The 14,325-nt window shown below is 37.3% G+C and overlaps 1 long non-coding RNA gene and 1 pseudogene across 4 annotated transcripts in view; one reads left to right on the forward strand and one right to left on the reverse strand.

The window, feature by feature from the left end:
• Window positions 1-1,012: 1,012 nt before the first annotated feature.
• Window positions 1,013-10,956, reverse strand: LOC110217804 (transmembrane protein 143 pseudogene; annotated as a pseudogene). 3 transcript variants are annotated; one of them, XR_013485116.1, is made up of 3 exons: window positions 8,352-10,956; window positions 3,929-3,990; window positions 1,013-1,596 (listed from the first exon to the last, which is right to left on the reverse strand). The product of XR_013485116.1 is annotated as a transmembrane protein 143 pseudogene, transcript variant X2 (transcript). The 3 variants fall into 3 exon arrangements; XR_013485115.1 differs by having other exon boundaries at window positions 1,013-1,685; XR_013485117.1 differs by lacking the exon at window positions 8,352-10,956 and adding an exon at window positions 4,856-4,971 and having other exon boundaries at window positions 1,016-1,685.
• Window positions 4,996-14,325, forward strand: part of LOC110217805 (uncharacterized) — a 106,729-nt gene continuing 97,399 nt past the window's right edge. The window contains exon 1 of the long non-coding RNA XR_002327145.2: window positions 4,996-5,101. This is a non-coding gene — a long non-coding RNA (uncharacterized LOC110217805). The remainder of the gene's footprint in view (window positions 5,102-14,325) is intronic.

Consider the following 14,325-nt stretch of genomic DNA (forward strand, 5'->3'; position numbering starts at 1 on the left):
TAAAAAGTGGAAATTGAGCTATTATCAAATTTTGAAGAGAGAAAAGCTGAAGAATCTGAAGGCACTGAAAATCCACATGTAATGCAGATGTCAGAAGTTCTATCTAATAAAAAGAATTGCAACAATAACGTTGGTGTCATGAATGATTTTGAAAAGGAGATAGACCCACTCAAACTGAAATTTAGAAAAGTCTTGTTTAAATTTGGTAAAAAGGAATTCGACAGACCAATTAAACCAAAATATGACAATTCAGAAAAATGTGATGTCAACTACAACCATGAAGAAAGTCTATCAATACATTTGACCTAGAATATAAAAACATTTCAGGGGCTGAACATGAGGAAATATGTGTTGACTGCTGCCATGGTACGGTCCAAAGGGAGAACTGAAGCTATCTAGGGATTTTCATAAGGAGGGTCATTGAACATATAGCAGAAGTTTTAGAAAACTATTGAAGATATATAGAAAGATTATGGAAGATTATATTAGTGTCTAGGTGGTATACATATTAGAAAATGTAGGGGCAGCTAGGTGGATAGAGCACCGGCCCTGAAGTCAGGAGGACCTGAGTTCAAATCCGGCCTCAGACCAAACACTTGACACATACTAGCTGTGTGACCCTGGGCAAGTCACTTAACCCCAATTGGCTAGAAAAAAGAAAAAAAATGTAAACATCATATTGTATTATTAGGAATTTTAAAAAAGAAACATGGAGAAAAGAATCCAGAAAACAAAAAGTATATAAAAATTCTTAATAGCTTTAACCAAAATCAAAACCCAAAGTTTAAGCTGATATGATGAGTAAATGCAGTACAAAGAAGAAGATAAGTAATTCAATCTCAGTTTAAAATAAACCTTTATTATGGTTTCTTGATAACAAAATAAATTAGAGGAGAAAAGGCAAGGGAAAATTATGCAGAAAATTTCTGGTCATCTATATAGTCTAAAAGAATTCAACACAATGAAAACACAAATTAGATCAAATCTGAAATAATGTTTATATACCATGAACATAATGAATGATAGAATATTTAGAGCAAGGAAGGTGACTGGACTTTAAATTCTCTGCAAAACTTTAAGGTGGTGAATTCAGATAAGGTTTATAATTATTTGTTTAAACATTACCAAGCAATGGATGCATTACTAGCTTTCTGTCTTAGGTGAGCCTGATCCTCTCTTTCTTAAAAAGAAATTGCACGTTGATTACCAAAAGATGAGAACATCAGTGCCCCCTCTAAGTATGTATTTCTATTCTTCTGTACAAAACAATCTATGCTTGTACTGCCAAAAAAATAAACTTATAGGAATAGAAAATGCTATGTGAGCAGGAAAAAGGATGTCAGAATGTCCCAGTATATGAGAAACAGATTATTATCAATTTATTGATTATCACAAAACCTTTGACTCATATTTACAATTTTTTTTTTCCATGAAAGATGTTGAGGGCCAGAGCTGAAGAGGCTAATATGGGCCAGAGGGCCAGAGCTTGACTCTTTCTTTTTCCTACTCATAAGGGCTTCATCACAATTTTGCTGATACATCTTCCTTGACTTTTATTGGAGTTTTTTGGTCTTCATCTTCCCCTGGTAAATGAGCCTGGTAAGTAAGAGTAGAAGATAGTATTTTGTTCCTGCTGTTTATCACTTCCCTGAAATAATCCTTGGTGTGTAAACATAATCTTCTCCCTGGGAAATAATTGTGATGTCAGATTATGGGTTTAAGTGGAAAACAGGCAGTAGAAAGGCATGTGGCCTATTAAGAATAGAGTTGTTTTTCATGAAAATTAATTTTACAAATAGGTCATGTTTTCTTTATTAAAAACTGCTGAAATTTAATAAGACTACCCCTTCTCTGAAGCTCCTCAATTCTTTATTATTTTATGCTTAAAATTGGGCCTTATCTACTTCAATAGCAGACTCTGGGAACTTTCTGATAAAATTTGGGTTGTTTTCTATGTTATATACACACTTGCAAGCAGATATATCCACTATACTTTCAATTAATAACCTTGGACTCTATTTTCTTTTTTTATTAAATCACAAATACCATGTGACAATTTATTTCCTCTCTCCTAAATCTTAAAATTAGCTGAGGTAGAAAAATGGAACCATTTTCCCCATGTTACTTTGCTCCACATATTCACCACAAATCTCAGGATCACTGTTTTCTCTCTCTCTCTCTCTCTCTCTCTCTCTCTCTCTCTCTCTCTCTCTCTCTCTCTCTGTATGTATGTGTATGCATGTACACACACATACACACACACACACACACACATACATATATGCCAATTTCATTGGAGAGGAAGCTGATATGAAATGTGTGACCCTGCAAATGGAAGTGCATTAATGACCAGAAAAAAAAATAGCAAAAGATAATTCTTTTTAAAATGTATTTGGTATTTTATTTTTCCCTACTTACTTGTAAAAACAATTTTAACATTCATTTTTAAAACTCTGAGTTCCAAATTCTCTCCCTTCTTCCCCTTACCCCCATTGAGAAGGCAAGCAATTATAGGTTATATGTGTGTCATCATGCAAAATATTTCCATATTAGTCATGTTGTGAAAGAAAATATAGACCAATAAAAAAAACCCTCAAGAAAAATAAAGTTAAAAAAGTTTGAGAGGGCAGCTAGGTGGTGCAGTGGATAGAGTTCCTTGGAGTCAGGAGGATCTGAGTTCAAATCTAGCCTCAGACACTTGATACTTACTAGCTGTGTGACCTTGGACAAGTCACTTAACCCCCATTGCCTAGCCAAAAAGAAAAAAAAAATAGAAAACTAAATAGAAAATGAATTATTTTCTAATGATCTTTTTCCTCCTTGCAATCACTGACTAAAAAAATGATGCTTAGTTATAGTATACTCTTAGGATGGGGCTTATAGTAGTAGCTTCCAGGTAAGTCAGAATTCCTATAGTGAATTCTCAATGAGAGTCAGAATTTTGCCTATGAGGTTTTTGTTATAGAATGCTTGTCACCATGCCAATTAGTTACTTATGGTGCTTAATGTTTGTTGAAAATAGTAGTGAAGAGGGGCATCTAGGTGGTGCAGTCGATAGAGCACCGGCACTGAATTCAGGAGGACCTGAGTTCAAATCTGGCCTCAGACACATAATACTTCCTAGCTGTGTGACTCTGGGCAAGTCACTCAACCCCAATTGCCTCACTTAAAAAAAAATTGTAGTGAAGATGGTTTACTTCTCTTTTCAAAATCTAGTTTTTATTTATTTTTATCATCATGATACAGAGCTTGAATTAAATAGACTCACGGACTGATACATAACTATTCTAAAGAATGGGTGTGAGGAGAGCTCAGGACTTCTTGGATAATCGTTTAGTTCCACATACTCTTTTATATAATGAAACTACCTTCCAAATACTTTCAAAAGATGTCATTAGCATTGCCCATGGAAACCAAATAATTTGAAGGCAGCGTTATTCAGTGATAAGCGAAGCTGTTCCAGAGTCAGAAGACCTGTGTTAAATACTATTATCTTCTACTTTGTTGTTGTTTTTAGATGATTAGTCATGTCTGACTCTCATTTGGGGGTTTCCCTGACAAAGACACTGAAATGGTTTGCCATTTCCTTCTCCAACTCATTTTATGGATGAGGAAATGGAGGTCAACAGAGGTAAGTGCCTTGCCCAGGATCACACATAATAAGTACCTGAGGCCAAATTTGAACTCAGGTCCTCCTGACTTTAAGGCCAACACTTTACCCACTGTACTAGCTGCTCCTATATCTTCCATGTACTATCTGCACAAACTTAGGTAAGTAATTTATCCTTCCTACACCTCAGTTTATTCATTTTAAATTGAGGGACTTGAACTATATAACCTTTTAAGGCCTCTTCTAGTTCTGAATGTATGTTACTATAACTGAACCTTAGGATCAGCGTATAGACCTCTGTAATTACAAAGTACTTACAAAGAGTGAATTTTTCACCTTTAAAAGGTTCAGGAATCTGGTATAGATCAAGTAGTTATTTCCTACACACAAAAGAAATACTAAGTGTCACAAATGTCACAGCTCACATTGACTTAAAACAAGATTCAAAAACTTATAACTACCAATGCAGTCTCCCAGGAAGCTGATCTTTCAACATCTAAACAGGAAGCAGTTTTCAGGACTGATGATTAAGCGTTTTCATCTTACCCAAGTTCTGTATGCATGTCCTCTGGCAAGCAGTGCCAAGAATTTTGGCTTTTCCTTTTGTCAATGGTTATTTTCCCCTCATACAATTATCTCCCTGACTTCCAGGCTGCCCCACTCACTGAATCCAGCACCTCCAGACCTCTCAGACTCATAAGGTCACTTCTAAGTCTGCCTGGATATGTCCATCTAGGGAATGATGTTCAATCACTTGCTCAGGAATGGAAACCCAGAGTGGAAAAGAAACCCAGTCACCAGCTAACTGAGTCCATGCTCTGTGTGGGAGCAGCAGTGGAGTAAGAGAAGAACGCAAGCCATCCTCAGTTCCCTCATTCTTCTCACATGGGAGAATTAAAGCAAGCCAGAAGCTGCCTCCCCTTTGAAAATGTCTGTGAAGTAATAAACATGAATAGTTCAGCATCCAGGGGAAAACTTCAGCACTCCAAAGTGCCCACAACGTTAAGCACTGAAGACATGGCTAGCCGTAATAAAGGAGTTCATTATCTCTGACTATCTAATAGCTGTCAGTATACATGGTCAGCCAGAACCAGGAAGGACAACTCTGATAATATTCCATGAGATGGACTTTGTTACAAGCGTTTATCTTGGGATGGTATCTTATCTCTATAATTTCCTTAAATCCCAGTACCTGAAATTATAGAAAAAGAGAACTAGAACTGAAAATGGACTTAGCTAGATTACCTTGTCCAAACACCTCCTTTAGTGTTGTGTGTTGCTCTTATTAAGTGATTTCAGAATTTTCATAACAGACCACATCATAATGGAGTTGTGCTCTCTATTGTAGTGTGTTAGCCTCAAGGCAGAGGCAGTGTGGTGCAATGAATAGGGAGCTGGCAATAAACCAGGAAGATCTGACTTCAAATCCTGACATTGACACATCATAATTACCGGTCCCCGAGTATATCATTTAAACTTTCAATGCTCAAGGTAACTCTCTTAGATTGTAGACTACAGAGAAATTACTAACATTCATTGTAAGAGGGAGTTTCTTCATCTAAGAGTTCCCTATATCAATGAAATAAAAAATGCAGTCCATGGCCCTAACCCTTTCTTCTAGGGAATCCTCCTTGGATACAACCAAATCCTAGGTCAACAAGCATAGTTTTTGTTTGCTTGTTTTGTTTTATTTAGATTTTAAGGATTTTCACTTGTTTCTGATGTCAACTATATTGTGTAAGATGTTCCAAGTTCTGTTGCATTATGTTTTTCTCCTTCCCATGGGCTCAAACAATGGAAAAATGGTACAATTTCTATGAGAATGGTTGTGTGTTGAATACAGTAGAAGGAACTGAAATATTGCCATAGATGTTTTCAGTGATATCCTAAAAAACACTGGCAGAGACAAACAACTATAAAACAGGCCATACAAATAAGTAAGGAATTATCTTGAAGAATCTCAGAGATGAAGCCGGGAAGACATCAAGTCTCATATAGATATATGTATAGATATTGATATGGATATGGATAATGGCTGATAGATATAGATATACATATAGTTAGAGAGATAGACATAGACATAGATATACAGATATATACACATATTTCCTGCTGGAAAGGAGGGCCCACGGCTACTAAGGTGGTATTAGCACAAGGGAAAAGGAGAAAGAAAAGCCATGAGATCCCTTGTGTTTATATGTATACACACAGGTGTGTGGATTGTTATATATGTGTATGCATATATATATATATATATATATATATATATATAGTATGTGTGTATGTGTGTTTGTGTGTACTCTCAAAAGTCATAAATTAGAGCAGGCTCAGTACTGAGGGGGTAGAAAATTTATCATTCCGTTACAATCAGTTCAGAGAATTCCCCTGGCCACATAGATTGGTAGAGGTATAACAGATATAGGTAGAGGTATAATAGATTGTTTCTTGCTGCTAAACCCTTTTATTTTATATTAAAAATTTTTTTTTCTAAAAGTTCTATTATTTTTATATATTAAAACAATAAGAAAAAAACCTATGCCTGTTGCAAAGATAAATTAGCCTGTAATCTCATCTAGAGAAAATGCATTTTCCCTTTCTAATAGTACTAGTAAAAGAGCTAGCAATCCCGTTTCCTATTAGTGAAAATAAGCACTTTAATAAACTGTTTGAGTATCTCACAGGTATTGTAAATGGCAGCTGCTATTAGAATTTGCTTCAATAATGTAATAGATAGCCATATAAAGCCTACATATCTTAACAAAGCATAAATTAAGTTTGGCCCTCAGATGGCTTTCACATGTAAATGCAGCTTTTTTTTTGAAAAATGTTTTAATTTTCCTTTTAATGATCTTGCCTGTTTTGCACAACAGAGGCTAGTAAACTTTCCTCATCTCATATGACCTTTTTAAGTTCTATTGCAACCAAAGAAACTTTTTAGTTTAACTTCACTAATTACTAGAGAAAAACAAAAAGCAGTGGGTGCATGCATGCACGCACACACACACACACACACACACACACACACACACACATACATATAAGAGGACTGACCTGAGTTCAAATCCTGGCTTTGCCACTTATTATTTGGGTTATGTTGAGCAGTGGATTTTAGCCCTCTGAGACTTCATTGTTTCCTCATCGGTAAACTTAGAGGATTGGACCAAATGACATCTAAGTCCTTTTCAACTCTAAATATTAGATTCTGTGATCTTGTATCAGCCTCCACAAAGCAGTGTCCAGTAAAGTGAATGAGAATTCAGTTTATGTAACTAATTAGAAGGAAAATATCCTTGTTTTGTATTTATATACTTTGCATATTCAGGAGAAAATATGTTGTTTTTGAGCACCAGGAGTTTTCCTAGTATTATGTTTGCCACAGTTGACAATATGGTGAAAAAGATTATTATTATTAATCTACCAATTATTATAACGTCAAAGTTTATTTAATCAGTGCTAATTACTATACTAAGGAGAAAACTGGTGGTAGTGGAGAACGTGGAGTCAGAAAGGTCTGAGTTCAATTTCTGCCTCTGAAACATATTACCTTTGTAGTCAAGGAAAAGTCCAAACCTTTCAGCAGCTGCAGCTAACTCTCTAAGTTTCTAAACTACAGAAAAGTCACCAAACTGTCATCAGTGGTAATAGATCCACACACAAGAAGAGTTAAAATCAGAGGTTCTGATTCTATATGTGTATACACACATTTGTGTGTGTGTGTATGTGTACATTTGCAGGGTGTCCCTAAAATCTTTGAACACAGTTGAGCTATTAGAAGTAGCTTAACACAGCACTAACATTTTTTAGACTCTAAGGGCTTACCGCTACACTGAGACTTTAGGACTTTGGGGATAGCAGTTTCTCTTTGAGATATTTACACACATGAAACTCTCACTTATCTTTATGATGCAGACATACGTGTATATATATAAACATGTACTTATACACATGCATATATTGTTTTCATGCATATATATTTTGTGTGTGTCATGTATGTGTGTATATACATATATGTACACATATTCTGATCATTTACAATTACAATTTACAATACGATACAATTTCATTTTACTAAAGCTCATTTATTTTCTCTAATCAATTATTAGGACAAGCATCATTTTGGGACTTCATCATCAATTGTAACTGATATTTATATAGCATTAAAAAATTTCAAGATGATTTACATATATTTTTGTCCCATAACAAGCATGCTTCTTAATTCTCAGTCAGTCAATCAGTCAATAAGGCATTTATCAAGGGCCTACTATGTGTCAGGCCATACTACGTACCAAGGAAACAAAATGAAGCAAACGACAGACCCCTGCACTTTGGAAGCTCAAAATTACTCACTTACAGCAGGACTTTTGTAAAAGGAAAGCTAACTTATGATTGATAATTTCTCTAGACTAAAATCCAGTAATTTCTTTGTTTGTCTGATCATTGATCATTGTTGCTAAAGCAGAATCAAGTAAATGATCACTTTATAATGTACTACTGTGATGCTGACCTGCCTCAAGTGTTCCCATCTTGGTTATTATTACCCTTTCAACAGAGGAAATCACTAGTGCTCGATCCCTTGATCACGAAAGTAGTCCAAATCTCCATGATTGTAAAAGAAATTAGGTGTTTAATTTTATGAAAACCAATAAGGAATGCTGCTTATTTGATCTTAACTAGAACAATGGTATTTCTACCCAGAATATTGGCAACTTTGACAATGCTGATAAATTTGTTTTTCTTTTACCTTAGGGGTGTTTTCAGAGGCTTTTCTTTCCATTAGCTGCCTCATCTGAACACTGTTCATTAAAACATCCCTTTGCTTTATTCTGAATTGATGGAAAGTTCGCAAGTATTTTAATCTATTGAGCAGAATTCATTTTAAGGATTGCCTTAGGAGTCTAATTGGAGAGGAACATTAAAAACTTGAAAGAAACTTGAGGTCATCAGATCTACTTAGGGGGAGGGTAATTTTGTACGTTAAAAACAACTAACGTCTCTAAGAATGGGTCAACTGACCTCTTCCAGTAATAGAACTTGAAGGGAATAGGAGGCTATCGGGGAGGGGAACAGGTATGTTCCCTGCTCCCTTCCGCAAAAGACAGAGGGTGGCAGAAACATTGTGGGAAATCTTGGGTAACATTTATTTCTCTCTATCCTCTGGAATCCCCTCTGCACTGACTATTTCTTCATCCGTGGGCCGAGAGTGTAGCCCTTGGTCACAAGACGAAAGCCCAGCAGGGAAGGGGTTGTGAGGTGACAAGTGGCTCATTCTCCGGAGTGCTGGATCTGATGAGGGTTCTGGGATTTGGGGCCCTGAGGCATCCAGTGGAGGGTTAGGTTTATTAAAAAGGCTAGTCAGGGGTCCCAAGGCCATGTTGGCAGGAATAACGTTGTGGTGTTCCAGTGCTCGCTCCCCATTGAAATTCACTTCGCGGCCTAGGCGCAACAAGAGCCAGCTCTCCACATTTTTCTTCAGCCAGTAGGCGCGGTCCTCTGAAGGCACATCCTCCATCCTTCTCAGGAAGCTGTAGGCCAGCAGAACTTCCTTGGTGTGTTCTTCTTGCGCTCTCTGCACCAATGTAGTGATTAACTCGGAATTGGTAGAGGCGGTAAGGTAATAAAGCAGGCGAATCAGATTCAGATTATCTAGCCTACGTTGCTGAGAGATTATCCTGAACGTCCGGTGTCCCGTGATTGCAATAAAGAACAGCAGGAACAGGGGGGTAGCCATATGGAGATAAGAAGCAGCCTCCAAGCCCACGTTGATGAAAGCAGCCAGACCCGACATTACAACCATGAAATTGAGCAGGACTAACTGAAATTTGGGCAACTGTGTCTTCACCCCGGGCAACAAATATCCCAGGCAATCCAGAGGCGTGTCCTTGAAACTCTTGAGTACTATCTGGTTCTCCTTGGTTTGTGCAGCTAGCACCACCCGCTTAAAATAGTGCCTTTCTCCAGATGGCAACTTATTGTAAAAATCCGTTATCCCCTTGTTGGGGATCCTCCCCTTACACTGGCCCAGGGCCCAGAACCGAATGAAGGCATACTGGTCCAAGTCGACCCTCACCTTGACGATGTCCTGCCGGTGCTGCGCGGCCAAGGAAAAAGCCACAACTTCCTCCGACAGAAGCGAGAAGTTGGCCTGGTTTAGTAGGGATTCCAAAATACTGAAGACTTCCTGTGCTTTGTGCTGGCGCTGGAGATCAGTATGTGGAGGCTGGTTGAGAGAATCAGGATCCGGTTGGATGGAGTGATATAACTCCTGCATCTGGGTTAACACGTGATTATACTGGTTCAAAATGTGGAAGTCTACTTGGTATGCAAAATCACGGAAAGCAAATTCTTCAGAGAGAGTGCAGTGAAAGTCCCGTAGGAGATACTGCAGCAACTCGTGCTTAGACAAGGGGATAAAGTGCTCCTGGTACAATTGTTTCCAATTAGGAGGCTCTGTCAGACCCTTCATTTTCCTATACTTCCCGATCTTCGTGGCCAGAGAGGAAAGGGAAAAAGAAGCAGTCCCTGAGGGTGAAGGACTTATTGGGAGCCAGTTACAGCTCCAGTTTCGAATCCCATGGAACGATCGGGCTGCTGGGAACATGTTGAGTCCCATAGACAAAGGGATAAAATGCTCCCGGTACAATTGTTTCCAATTAGGAGGCTCTGTCAGACTCTTCATTTTCCTACACTTCCCGATGTTCGTGGCCAGAGAGGAAAGGGAAAAAGAAGCAGTCCCTGAGGGTGAAGGACTTATTGGGAGCCAGTTACAGCTCCAGTTTCGAATCCCATGGAACGATCGGGCTGCTGGGAACATGTTGAGTCCCATAGACAAAGGGATAAAATGCTCCCGGTACAATTGTTTCCAATTAGGAGGCTCTGTCAGACTCTTCATTTTCCTACACTTCCCGATGTTCGTGGCCAGAGAGGAAAGGGAAAAAGAAGCAGTCCCTGAGGGTGAAGGACTTATTGGGAGCCAGTTACAGCTCCAGTTTCGAATCCCATAGATCAATCGGGCTCCTGGGAACATGTTGAGTCCCGTAGACAAAGGGATAAAATGCTCCTGGTACAATTGTTTCCAATTAGGAGGCTCAGTCACACTTAATTTTCCTGTACTTCCCGATCTTCGTGGCCAAAGAGGAAAGAGAAAAAGAAGCAGTCCCTGAGGGTGAAGGACTTATTGGGAGCCAGTTACAGCTCCAGTTTCAAATCCCACAGACCAATCGGGCTGATCAGAAAATGTTGAGCCACAGGACCTTTTAAGCCTTTAAGACCCTGTGATGGGCTTGGACGGCCAATGAGTCTGGTGTGCATGCTTGTCCTTTTAATATTTTAATGCTTTATTAGTTCATAAAGGGGAAAGTTTTCAATGATCCCTGGGTGTTCATGGCTGCAGTAGGCATATCTGTGTGTGTATACACACATACCTACACATATGCATATGTGTGTATATTCTCCTAGTAACGGCTTTAAATTATCAGCACCTTGAAGTGCCCCCCTCAAGATTATGGAAGGACATATAGTCAATCAACAATCTTTTTTTTTTTTGAGGCAATGGGGTTAAGCGACTTGCTCAGGATCACACAGTTAGTAAATGTCTTTAGTCAGATTTGAACTCAGGGCCTTCTAACACCAGGGCTGGTGCTCTATCCACTAGGCCACCTAGCTGCCCCTAATAATCATTTCTTAAGCACTTACTATTATATTATATTACTATTATAATATGGCACAATACATGACTACCAGATGAATTAAGTGTAGAAAGTGGTGTAAAAAATATCAAAGACAGATATGTCCTGAAAACATGGTAGCCAAAGAGAGGACTAATAGATGTAAGTGTGGTACTGGTACCCACAACACATTAAAAGAATGACAAGCGGTTCTTCAAACTAATACAAACATCTGTGACATTTTTTTTAAAAAGGGCAAGAATAGGACAAAATGAGAAGATGGGGCTGTTATCTGTATTGATTGGAAGGAACATCTATAGCAGTGAAACTGTGAATCCAGCAAAGGGATCATCAAATTGGGGGGGATTGCTATAATCATTCTTGGTAATTACTGTTCTGTGACATTTTTAACAATCACAATTTTGTTTTCTCCTTCAACAATTTTATACCCCAAACAACAGCAAAATTTTATATTAAATCAAATCATATGAGTACACAAAGAAACTTAAGAGAAAACAGAGAATCTTAGAATGACATATATTATTTATTAATTAAATTTATTATTATTTATTAATATTTATATTCCCACATACATGTGCAAAATGCCTTTAAAATTGTTCTTTGGACTAGAAGGCCAATTATCTATTGATATACTTGACTTAGACACAATATAATTTTGTGGTAAAGGGAATATAAAGATCATGATTCCACATCCTTATTCTTCAGGTGAAGAAATAAGGACATGGAGAAATAAAGAAACTTTCCTAGTATCATACAACAGTCAAGAACTGGGATTTGAATCCAGGTCTTCTGGTCTTTTTAATATACCATACTATCAACAGTTGAATATATCTACCATTCTAATACCAAAGACCTGACACCAAGATGGCAAAACTGAATATATCAAAATCATGAACCTCCAAAAATATCCAAAGGAAATAAAAATGCACAGGCCAACAAAACCCTGCATCTATAATTGAAATAATCATGAGACAGCAGTTCTCTCATTTTGGAATTGACCAATTACAGTCCCTCTGGGGTTCAATTTCCTCATCTATAAAGATAAGGTGATTAGACTAGATGCTCTCAAAAGTCCCTTCCAGCTCCAAATATATGATTCCATAGACATTTTACTGTTTTTCCCCAAGATAACTCAGACAATTTCATTATTCTTGGTTGGAGGTAGTGATGACAGTGGAAGTACTGGGAAAATATGGGAAAGGTGAGGACAGCAAAACCCTGGCATTGAGTTTAATGCCCTTAGGTTCATGTTCTCTTTTTATTTGTTAGGGATAGGGCCTAGAGGGCCTACAGTCATGATTTCCTTATAAGAGGGAGCTCCTAGGAAAAACTCACTCTTCTCGTATAGGCCAGCACCTTCTTTGCAACTTACAGTGTTAGAGAATTGCTTAGAGCACTGAGAGGTTAAATGATTTTGCCCATGGTCCCACAACCAGTATGTGATAGGTGGGAATTGTACTCAGACTCTCCGGGGTTCAAGGCCAATTAAATATTACAGAATCCTGTCTCTTCATGTCATATTTGTTACTTAATTTAGTTAAGATCTTTGCTGTGTGCTGTTATATACTGTACCATCTCTGACACTCTAGGAATATAGCAGCATCATTGGCTTTTGCTTTAACTGAATCTCATCTCTGTGCAGCTGAGAAACTATACCTCACATTAGAGATAAAATAGCCATTTAATTTTGAACCTAATATAGTCCTCTATTCCCTACAAAGCTTTCCATTTTCATTCTTTTCTCCTCAGATGCATTGACATAAGTTCCATTTTTAGGATGAAAAGCTAGAGATAAATGCAGTTTAGGCTGTCATAGTATAAAGACAAAAATATAATTTAGAATTATCTTCTTTTAAAATAAGGCTTTGAATTGATGGCACCATATTGTGTACTTTACAATGCAAGCTTTTATTCTTAACATTAATATACTGCCTTCGTACCTTAACCATTTACACTGACATTTTGCAGTTTTAATAACTTTAACCATATTGCTAGCAACATTTCACTTAACTATATGAGAATTGAATAGTGAAAATAATTAATGGAAGACGCTAGTTAATTAAATCCTACTAGCATTAAAACATGAGGTAAATAACTCATCATGTCAGTTTAGATATTTTCAGAAAACCCCCAAATGAATGCCTTAGAACTTATCACATATTTGTATGTATATTTATATATACATATATATGTACCTACATGCAAATTATACATGTAAATATATGTGCATGCATATTCTACTCAAGTGTGTGTATATTGCAAATATTTTAAGGTCTTTCCTTTATTCTATGAAAATTAGCCCATATAGTTGTTTTTGTTTTTCTCTTTTCCCTCTTGGATATTCAAAATGCAGACTAGGCCATACTAATTAATAAAATCTTTAATCATACTGTGAGTTTTTCTAAGTCATTCTGACTAAACCTCTCTCTGCCTCAGTTTCCTCACCTGCAAAATGGGAATAATAAGAGCACCTACCCCTCAGGGATGTTGTCAGTATGAAATAAGATGTTTTTAAAGTACTTTGCAAATGATACATAAATGGTAGTAGGAGTAATTGTTATTGCTACTCAGTTCCCAATAGCATGGTAATCAGCTGAAGACCTATCCTATTCTTAAGGTCTCTAAGAAAGATTTCACAAACACTACAGTTTATGGAGGTGTTTGAATAGACTAGAGGCCAGGAAATTCTTCCTTGTGCCTGATGGAGGGTTCTCTAGCAACAAGAAAAAATGGATTCTCTCCTGATCAGTGGTCAGTAGAGCAAACAATGGCTGCCATCCTTCATATATGTGAAAATAAGCATATGCTAATTTTCACATCTTCTTCATAAATTATCTTTTAGTCTTCTTTTATAAATCCTACCAAATCATCTTTTGATAATCTAGGTTGCTCTACCATGCTTTCCAAGGTTCTCCATTTATGTCTTAAATGGTGAAGACCTCAACTACCAAAAGAGTACTTGGAAGTATACTGTATTTGGAATATGCACTGGTGTATCTCAAAGTGGTAGAACTACCTGAGAGTTTCTAG

The sequence above is a fragment of the Phascolarctos cinereus genome, unplaced genomic scaffold (genome assembly GCF_003287225.1).
Source record: "Phascolarctos cinereus isolate Bilbo 61053 unplaced genomic scaffold, phaCin_HiC Scaffold_3;HRSCAF=262, whole genome shotgun sequence".
In the NCBI taxonomy this organism is placed as follows: Eukaryota; Metazoa; Chordata; class Mammalia; order Diprotodontia; family Phascolarctidae; genus Phascolarctos; species Phascolarctos cinereus.